At 45.0% G+C, this 10387-nt stretch overlaps 2 pseudogenes; both read right to left on the bottom strand.

Moving 5' to 3' along the window:
* Nucleotides 1–1724: 1724 nt before the first annotated feature.
* LOC112201266 lies at nt 1725–1831 on the bottom strand (annotated as a pseudogene).
* A 1191-nt stretch (nt 1832–3022) lies between these two features.
* Nucleotides 3023–3136, bottom strand: LOC112201251 (annotated as a pseudogene).
* Nucleotides 3137–10387: the final 7251 nt, after the last annotated feature.

Raw genomic sequence — 10387 nt, 5'->3', positions numbered from 1 at the left:
AAGAATATTGTGTCTAATGTAGCACCTAGGCAATCTGAAAATTTAGCTTCTTCGACCTCGAGTTTATCTCCGGGTTCTATAGCATTGCCTATTGTTGGTAATTTCTCAATGCAAAGTTTGAAAAGGGCAAAGGTATCATCTTCTCATACTTCAACTACGAGTTCTAATGATTTACAAATGTATTATGATTTACCAACTATTGAAGTTGATGATGATAATCAATTTAGTGTCTTGTCTTGGTGGAAATCAAATCAATCATTATACCCTGTGGTTTCTCTCATGGCTAGAGATTTACTAACAATTCCAGCTTCTACTGTAGCTTCAGAGTCATGTTTTAGTGCAGGAGGTAGGATTGTGTCCGAGAGAAGGGCTAGCTTGAGTCCAAATACAATAGAGGCATTGATTTGCTTGAAGGATTGGAGTTTAGCAAAATCAAGGATGCAAGAGGCTCATCGTGAAATGCAGCTAGCTGAAGAAAGGAGGCTCATTAGGGAAGGACGACCAAATTGGATGGAAAATAGTGAAGATGAAGCTGGAAATGAAGCTGAAAATGAATCTGATAATGATTCTGAAAATGAGTCCCATGAACAGGTATATTGTTTTGGTTACTTCATTGCTTCTATTTTTTTATTTTCAATTTACCAAAACATGTTTTCTTGTTTTTTAATTCTTTATTTAAATGGGTAGGTACCAAGATCAGTTGAATCCCATGAGTTATCAACCAATCTGCAGTCTTAAATTTTCAAGGTCAGTAAGCTGCCGTTTGCAGACTTGTAGTTTATGTGGAAAATAGTAATTGGATCCTTAACAATTCTTAGATGCTTTTACATGCAAACTTCATCTGAAGTTAGACTATAGTGGGTAGTTTTAAAGCTTGAATTGGTTCATTTGAAACTTTGAGTTGCTTGCTTTTACTAAAACTTGCAGATTAGATATTTGGCTCATTTGAAGAAATTTTTGCAGGGCTTTACCAACTATGCAGGGCTGCTGGCAGATTCTAAGTGAGCCTCAATGATACAAAGTCTGAATGGAAGAGAATATGCCTAATTAGATAAACTCAAAGAAATTGTATTAATAATTTGCTTTCGTTCTAAGTTGTAAATTGGGACACTTTGTATTCTGTATTTTTATTTCAGTACATTAAAACGGGCGTGGGGATGAGCGTCCTAGTTCGGCTAGGTTCCAAACCCCTTAAAACTTTAAAAGGAAAAAAATAGCATCCTCAATATGACCTGTGAGATGATCTAGATTCTAGAAGCAAGATATAGGATATCCATTTTAGCCGAAGACTTTATCAATTAGTTGCATGAGGTTGAGTGAAATTAGTTGTTGTGGATGACGCTAAATATTGCACAATAAAACTCGCATAATACAAAAGCCCGGCCCGGCCCGAAAAAAGGTGGGTTACCCGGCCCGGCCCGAAAAAGCCCGCAAGACCCGCCTTATATGGACGGGCTTGGATCCGTTGATTTACAATGAAGCCCGGCCCGGCCCGACCCGTCACTATTTAAAAATTTCATTAGGCCCGGCCCGGGCCCGCTATGAATGGACCGGGCTGGGCCCGGCCCGTTGATGAGGCCTAGTTTGATGATTAGTAAAATGAATCAGTTTCCCATATGAAGCATGAATTTGCGCTTAAGATTCTTTTAGAATATCAACCTACTAACCAGGACAATAACTGAAAATTGGACAACAATTGAGTGAAATCTGAGGGGCACCCACTGAGGTTCACCCTTACAAAATTAGACATGTGTCATTTATAGCACCGCGCACATGGTATTCTTTTACTAAAAGGCGAAAGAATAGTTTGCTTTATGCTCAACGCATGTCTCCGTGACTTTAATGAGGCTGAGCAGCTTTTTTTTATAACTCCATATTAGATAACTCTTGCTCTTGCGTTGATGTGGGACTCGTAGTGCCTGCACTTGTTATTACTCATGGCATGCATGGTCTCATTATTTTCATCCATCGAAGAGATCAGCTTCACCTAATTAGTCTGAAACAGTGTATAAACTTGTTTTACAAATAGAACCGAGTCTGTAATTGGATTGCTGATAGATGCAGGACCAGAAGGAAGTTTTTGGATAATATTTGCTAGTATGATTAACCATCAAACTCCCATTTTCAGCTAAAGAGTCAATTTAGAACTTCCAAAGCATGGAGGCTGCCCAGTACAATGAAGTTGCACGTCCAAGCTCCACAGAAAACTGGAGAGCAGACCTGATCCTGATGTCATTTTGTGAAAGCAATGAGTCTCGAATAACGGCTCATATAACGGTTATATAACAATGAGTCTCAAATACATTTTGTGAAAGCAAGTTATCTATAACCGCCACTCTGATAAATTTTCATAAGTTTTGGTATTGGCTTCACAAAAATTGACTGAAAAAAGAAATTGTAGAAACAACTTCTATAAGTCAACTGAGTTTAGCATCACTGCCTTAGCTTAATACATTGATGAATGTTTGAGGTAGGGGTTTCTTTCAAGTAATTAAGCACTAACCATTCTTATAACTTTGCTCATTACTTCTTCTAGATAACTCGTAACTGCTTCTGTTAGCAATACCGATCCTAATATTGGCGCTTGCTTAACTAGTGTTTGAATGCAATAATGTCCACTGCTAACGTGATACTGTGCTGCTGCTTCCTTGATTTCCGGGTTATTAACCATCTCTCCATCTTAGCAAGAACAACTGGAAGAAAGAGCTAGATTCGTAACTTTGAGAAGTGAGAATCCCACATGCACTGATCTATTGCTGCTCATGTAATAATCAAAAGATGAAATGTACAAGCGATCATATATTCAACCTCTTCATCCTATCACAAATCAAATGTCAGAAGGCCAACTTCATAAACTGACATATTAACCAAAAGGGCAAACTTTTAATATTACCAAGGTACAAAAACTAGGAGGATGTATATGCTAGTTATGTACTGCCAATCATGAAACCAATTTAACAACTAAATCTGCATATGCCCAGATCTTCACACCAGAAGAAACCCGGGTGTATTCTGATGGTGATTAAGGTGAAAGGAGAGCCGCAATATCATGTGATCCATTGGTCCACGTATCAAATATTAAACTGATAAGAACATATACTACACTTAATCTTAGCAAAAAGGTTGAGAGATGTATGCTTTGTTTAGTCTTGCTCTTCGCTTTTTATACTCTATTCCCTTCCGTGCTTCTTTCATCCAGTGATGTGGGAATCTCACCTTCAGAAACAGCAAGGGGCTGCTCCCAGGTTCTTTACCGATGAACTTGTGCCTGCCTCATATTACCACCAACACAAATCCAAGGTATTACATTGAACTCAACTAGTAGTCTTCCCCATCTTACACATTATTTGGCTCCAAAACCAGTTGGCTTGCAAACTGTCTCTTTTGAGCGTGTGCGCAGGCGTGCCAGTACCTTGGGGTGCAGTAGTCGGGGAGTCCCTTGACCTGACTTCTTGAATCAAGCGCTGTGGACGAGGAGAGCACCAACCTCGTCACAAGGTTCTTTTCTCTGCCTTCTGGAAAAGGACTTCGTTGTAGGTTGAGCAGAGCAATCACTGGGAAGTTTGGAGAAAGCAAGGGTTTGCTAAAGCATATCTTTAGCTTCGCTGGGTTGCGAGGGAGTTACCCTTGCTTCGCTGGGCTGCAACTGGGTTGCAGGTAGGTTTGCTCCGGAGAGGCTTTGATAATCTGTATGATTAGTTGATTGAAGAGTTGTCTCTAATTCGTCCTTGAAACCTGGTATTTATACCTAGGGTTTCGACTGTTCCTTGCCATAGAAGGATTATTTATTGAAGTTTCCTATTCAATCTCCGCTACTTGATTCCAATTAGAGCTCGTTTTCCTTATGGATCACGGAATAGGTGAAGCTGTAACCCAAACCCAAGTAGGCTTATTTTTGGGCCGCAGGTATCGGCCCGATATGCTAAATCCACTAAAGGATCTTGCCAAAATTACTTTTGGGCTCAAACATTCCCCCCCAAGCCCCGAAATAAGGCTCGCGAAAATGTAACTAATTGAAGGGGGTTAAAACGACACGTCTTACTGACCGAAACGAGGTCATTAATGAGGGTTGCGTCCATTCGCCTTGCAAAACGTCTTTTCGTCGCCTCGTTTCCCTCACAAAATCTCTTATTTAAATCCCACAGCCATTTCAAACCTGTCACATCAGAAACTCTTTTAGTCTCCTAAACCGAGAAACCCTCTTGTTCCGAACATCTTCCTCAGAAACCCAGAAATGGCTCCCCTAAAGAAAATAGTCATCGATCAATAGGAGGAACTCAATGAGCAGATCGCCCATACTTGGGGAACCAGCATCGGTGCCCGCTATCACATCCACACTACTATCCAGCGACCTCTGCTTCTCAGGCTCCCAAATCACCACGTCGGACTGGGTCCGGCGTCGCGAGATTCCATCCCTGACGACGCTATTGCCCTCTACAGCTTACCCATTCGTTGACCCATTCCGGTCCTCCGAAGGACCCCTGGAGATTTCAGCAGTTGGGGTGCACAAAAACATCAAGCGAAAATAGCGCACTGGCCATCCTCCATCAGCGCGTAGGGATGACAAAAATCCTCAGCGGGGCGAAGCTCCATTGGATACCCGCCCCTGATAGGGGGAGAATTCGAGGACAAATGGGGAATGAGGATGGGGATCCCCAATCCCCGCTATCTAAGATTGAGGATGGGGCGGGGATGATATTGTGATCCTCATCCCCAAACCCGCCCCAATAATATATACATATATTTAATTTATTTTTTATAATATAAATCATAAATATATACATTTACTACTTTACTTTAATGGCTACACTTTTACTTTAATGGTGTTTTGACTTTTGCACTCACTAAATTATGATTTATGAATTTAATCATGTTTTAAATTTATTTGTTGTAGATTTTGATTTTAAAAAAGGCAATATGAGAAAAAATTATTTTATTAATTAAATTCTTATTGGGGATTTGGGGCGGGTTTGGAGGCTTAGTCCCCAGTGGAGATGGGGACGGGGAATCCCCAATATATTTTTATTGGGGATTGGGGCGGGGATGGGGGTAGAGAATGACCCCGGGGATGGGGATGGTATTGTGATCCCCATCCCCAACCCGCCCCATTGCCATCCCTATCAGCGCGGCGGAGCTTTCCTGGTATCGCGAAGCACGAGCGAGAGATCTAGCTCGCTGGAACGCGGCAGGTATTACCCATACTATTGATCTATGCTTTCCCCTCCCGCGCGGTGGTAATCGCTCACCGCTCGCCGCCTTTCTCTGCTTTTGGAATACTGCCACCAACACCTTCGATTTTCGATTTGGCCAAATGAGCATCACCTTGCTGGATATCCTCACCATCACTAGATTGCCCATCGATGGCGAGCCCTATCTGCATGGCCAATTCGACTCCGTCACCTTTACCTCAACCATGGCCCAAACCGGTCGCAGTGCTCACATCAGCTCCTATCCGCGGTGGCTGGCCTATTACCGCAGAGAGCACAATGCGACAGGTGGAATTGCTTTTCTAGAGTACTGGCTCTGCAAGTTCATCTGCTGCACCTCTGCCAATAAACCCACTGGTCCTTGGACTTTTCTGGCAATGGTCCTCTATAATGGCCGCCGCGTAGGACTCGGACAACCAGTGTTGGGTGCCCTCTACCACACTCTATACCAGGCCACCATGCATCCTTTTGAGACTAGCATTTCTGGCCCTTTTTGGATCCTCGATTTCTGGATTCAAACCTACTTTCCATATTTTTGCCGTGACGATATTTCACTACTTCCACCGACTGATCAACTTTTGGGTCAATGGCTTAGCCGCGAGGAAAGGTACACATCCCCTCCCTATTCTGAGTGCTTCACATATCTGTACCTTCTGCACGAAATGCCCTACTACGACCTAGTGCTTGGTAGAAGATTCCTACTTCCACTTGAAAATGGGTTCCTTCCTGGGGCTCCTGACTACAGTGATCGCGCGCGCATGGCTTTTCGCCGCGCGATCTCCTGTTCAGATATTAGGCTTGCTGCTGATGAACTTAGTTATGAGCTTTACACGCCCAACCATTTTGCTTGCCAATTTGGCCTCGCCCAATTAGTACCATTCCCCCTCTATGATGCCTGGAACTACAACACTTCTTGGCGCAGAATTGGCCTCGCTACTGGGCCTCCACCAGCGCAAAGCATGCTTGCACTGGTTGATCTCCCTGAATGGGCCCATGACATCGTTCCTGTGGATGGGAACGCTGAAGGGTACGAGCAATGGTGGTCAGAAGTCTCTGTCAACTGCTGGGGACAAAGAGATGACGAACTCTTCGCGACCATCTTTGCAGAACTGAGATATCCCTACGATGATGATACTGAGTTGCTTGCTCGCTTTCCTGAAGACGAGGCACTACCCCCGCCACATGAACTGGCTCCGCGACCTACGAGAAATCCTCGCCCGGTCCAGGCTGGGATTGTATTCCGTGAGCCCCCTCAAGAGGTAATTGCCTTAGATTGTTCTTCATTCTCTTTGTCTGCTTTTCCCTTTTAACTCAAACTTTGTTGCATCAGGGAAGTGTGCCACCTTCTGGCAGTCAAGCGGTTAATGCTTCTCCGACCACTGGACAGGCCGCCAAGCATAAAGCATTAGTGACGGAACCTGAAGTCGAAGATTCCTCTTCTGATGATGCTGACCCACAAACAGTAAGGATCTCCCCCTTATAAGGTCTTTACATTTTCTTTCCAAGTCTAATCTTTAAATCCTGACAGATTGCCGCCGCTTTGGCCCGAAAACGCAGTTGCTCTGATCCGCGAACTGATCCATCGGCAGAAGATGAACCAATCGCTGATCGACTGGTAATACACATTTAAAGCAAGCACTGTAATCTTTGTTTCATTATGTACGACCGTATAACACTCCTCATTTACAGGTTCATCGTAGGTCCTCCAGACAAGCTGGGGAAGGATCTTCCGCTGCTGGTGAAGATGCGTCTGCTTCACACGCCTAAGCGCCGACTGGTTCTAACAATCCTCCACCTCCCATCAGTGCTGCAAACAATATGCAGTTGGCTCTAGTGCCCGTTCAAGTCATAGACGATAGCTCACCTAAGGTTGAGGAAAGAATACCGCTCTCAGACACACCTCGTGAGCAACCAACTGCAGTACTTATCATGGAACAAGTAGTACCTGATTCGATTCCAGTTTCTGGCGAGGTTGATCAAGAACCAATGCCAACCGCCATCCTTCACGAGTTACCTATTCCAGAGGTACACCTTTTTGCTCATCCTATATTCTGATTCCTGCCTTAATCTTTTGACGTTTTGACCATCCACTGGAAAATAGAACCCTGCCCCTATCGAGGAAGTGGCTGTTGCTGCCATAGAGGTGCTTGGCGAAAATCCCGCTGAACCAGATGGCGCGGACGCTGATAACCAAGAACCCGTCCCTAATGCCCCCCAAGCACCTGAAGCAGGAGATGAAGTGAACCCTGAGCCGGTGTTGGAAGCGGTTCCTATCGCGGAGCCTCTCGAGGCTCCTGTTGCTGCTGCTCCAAATCCGCCTCCTGCGCCTCCTTCCAGACTGGAAAGGCTGGCCCGCGTACTTGAAGTGACTCCTCCTAGAGTCATAGATGATGCTAGAGAAGGTCTACGTCGCCTCCTGGGACCCGATATTCTGACGCTTGGCGCGCCCGCGAGAGCTTTGGAGTATATGAGGGTACTTCTTTGCGAAGGAGCCATCACTGAAGCCCAGTTCCTCGATATCGATCAACTGCTGCAGGATCTCCCCCAATGGCTCAATGAGAAGGCGGCCGCGACCGCGCAGGCCAGGCAGACCCAAGCTCACTATCTGACCCTCACTCAACAGACGGACACTTCGCGCGATTTCTTAGGCGACTGGGGTACTCTCATCAGGGATTTGACAGTTACGAGGAACCATCTCAGGACCCAGATTCAAGATCTTCAAGCCCAATTAACTGCTGTAACGACCAGGCTCGCCTATGAGGAAACCCAACTGGAACAACCCTTAGCCGCTTTCGAGGCGCTGTCTCAAGAACTGGCCCAAGCTCGCCTGGTGGCCCAACAAGCCGCTCAAGCTGCTGCTGATGCCAGCTTTCGCCTGGATGAACATTTCCTCCGCCTAACCTATGCAGGCCGAGGGCTTTAGGCCTCTACTATTAGGCCCATTATTTTGTATGAACAATATTAATATTAATATCATTATTTATGGTTTGGTGAAATATTCAGCCCACATTACCTGGCCCAAATATTTTTGGAGTTACAACCCGTTAAGCGCTCAACTTTGCCTTTATTGCATATTAAAACCGTTTGAAAAGATAACCTCGAAATAGAGCGGTTACCTCCTCGAAGACTGCTTCGCTTTCCACGCGTCTTCATACTCCTTTCCTTTCCGAGATTATAGCATTCAATTCTATTGATACTCCTATTGATAACGTTTGAAATTGCTTCAACTGCCCATCAAAAGGTTGAAGCCACTGAGGTTGGCCCTATAAATATCTATACTTTGGAGAAGTGAACACACAAACATGGCTAACCCAAAAATAACTCTACAAGCCCTGCTCCTTTTCCTTCTGTTTCTGAAATCTTCTCCTTACGTTCTCACCCTTAGGCTCTAAATCTTAGGCTTTATGGCTTAATCTCAATGCCTGGGTAGGCCTTATGGCCTAATCTCAGGTTCAACCTCCTGTCTTTGGTCTCTGGAACTCCGAATGGGATTCACCGGTTCCACTTAGACTGAAGAACACGAGGGGCTCCTAGTGCAAGATACCATATTCTGGGAATTCCTTCTCCTCAGATTTCCCTGCGCGAAGCAAAACGAAGAAGGGCGGAAGGCCATTCGAGGCCGACCGTTCTTCTTCCGCAGTTTACCTCCGGGGTCTGACGCACCGACTTCTGTTTTTCCCCTGGAGGTAGATAAGGCAACTGGGTTGTGCTAACGCGCTGGCTCCATCTCCATCCCAGAGGATAGCCAACTGGAAGGGCTGCGATGGATTATTTCCTTCCCTCTTCTTCCAGTACAGACGATAGCAGCTGCAGCCCGGAGTCAAGAGATGTGGGTGAAGAGAGGAAGAGTAAGAATGATCATCTCACTGCCTCTTCTTGCCGCAAGGTCCAGAAGCTCTTAGAAGATCTGAACTCCTTATGATGTTTAGCCACTTTTGGCTTTGTAAACCGCAAATGTAATTTTCTTGAACACATTGTACTGCTTTTGGCCGCAAAACCATTTTACGTATGAAATTTTCTGAGTTTTGTCATTTTCTGAGAAATTACGATATAATATGGCCTCTGGTATAGGCCCTTACATATATGCCTAACACATATTGTCAACAAAATTGAAAGAAAAGTCTCAAAAGAAAAGAATTTGAAAATTTTACAGCACAATGTAATGGCCGCACTCAAATGGCCTAGATGCATAGAGTGTTGCCCCCCTAGTGTTCTTAGGTGGAGTGAATACATGAGGATGAAGCCACAGATTGGCCTAAATGGAAAGGATGGAGCAAGCCAAAGAACACTAGGTTTGCCCCCCTGTCCCAGGAACAGCTGGATCCGGTGGGTCTTCAAACTCCCAAACACTGGGGTAATACTTCTTCAGGATCCTGCCGTTAATGGGGTTACAGTGGAGGTCGCCGTCTAAATCTTTGAGGTGAAAAGCCCCGCGTTCCAGAATTCGGTGAATAATAAAAGGTCCTTCCCAGCGAGGAGTCCATTTACTGTGGACAGTCAACTTTTCGCCAAATGGAAGGACTTCATGCTCTTGCCACATAGCCTGGACATAATCTTCACCAATCAGATGATGTTGATCCTGGACGCGCAGAGATTGAACATTGAGTTCCAACGGCAAAATTGCATCGTGACCAAACATGAACGCATAGGGCGTTGTGGCGGTAGGATTCCTCTTGAAAGTGCGATAAGCCCATAATATTTCATACAAAGTTTCGTGCCATTGGCGAGGATTTTCAACAAGCATCTTCTTCAAGAGGGTGATAATAATCTTATTGCTGGCCTCCGCTTGACCGTTGGATTGAGCGTAGTAGGGTGTGCTATGGATAAATTGGATGCCAAAGTCGTTGAAAAGCTGCTCTACGTCGCCACCCGTAAATGCTGCCCCCCCAATCTGATACCAACACTTCAGGAATGCCAAACCTGCAAATAATATTTTGAAAGATGAATTGGCGAATGGTCGCGCTAGAGGCCACTTTCAAAGGCTCCGCTTCCACCCACTTAGTGAAGAAGTCAGTAGCAACGATGATGAACTTGTGTTGGAGTGAGGAATGAGGGTGAATCATTCCAATCAAGTCCAATGCCCAGCCTCGCGCAGGCCAAGGTTTTATAATAGGTTGCATGGGAATATTGGGGATGTGCTGGACTGGTCCATGAGCCTGACAATCTTGGCAGCCTTTCGC

Source organism: Rosa chinensis, chromosome 4, assembly GCF_002994745.2.
Source record: "Rosa chinensis cultivar Old Blush chromosome 4, RchiOBHm-V2, whole genome shotgun sequence".
NCBI classification, from domain to species: Eukaryota; Viridiplantae; Streptophyta; class Magnoliopsida; order Rosales; family Rosaceae; genus Rosa; species Rosa chinensis.
This window is presented reverse-complemented; position numbering and strand designations above follow the sequence as displayed.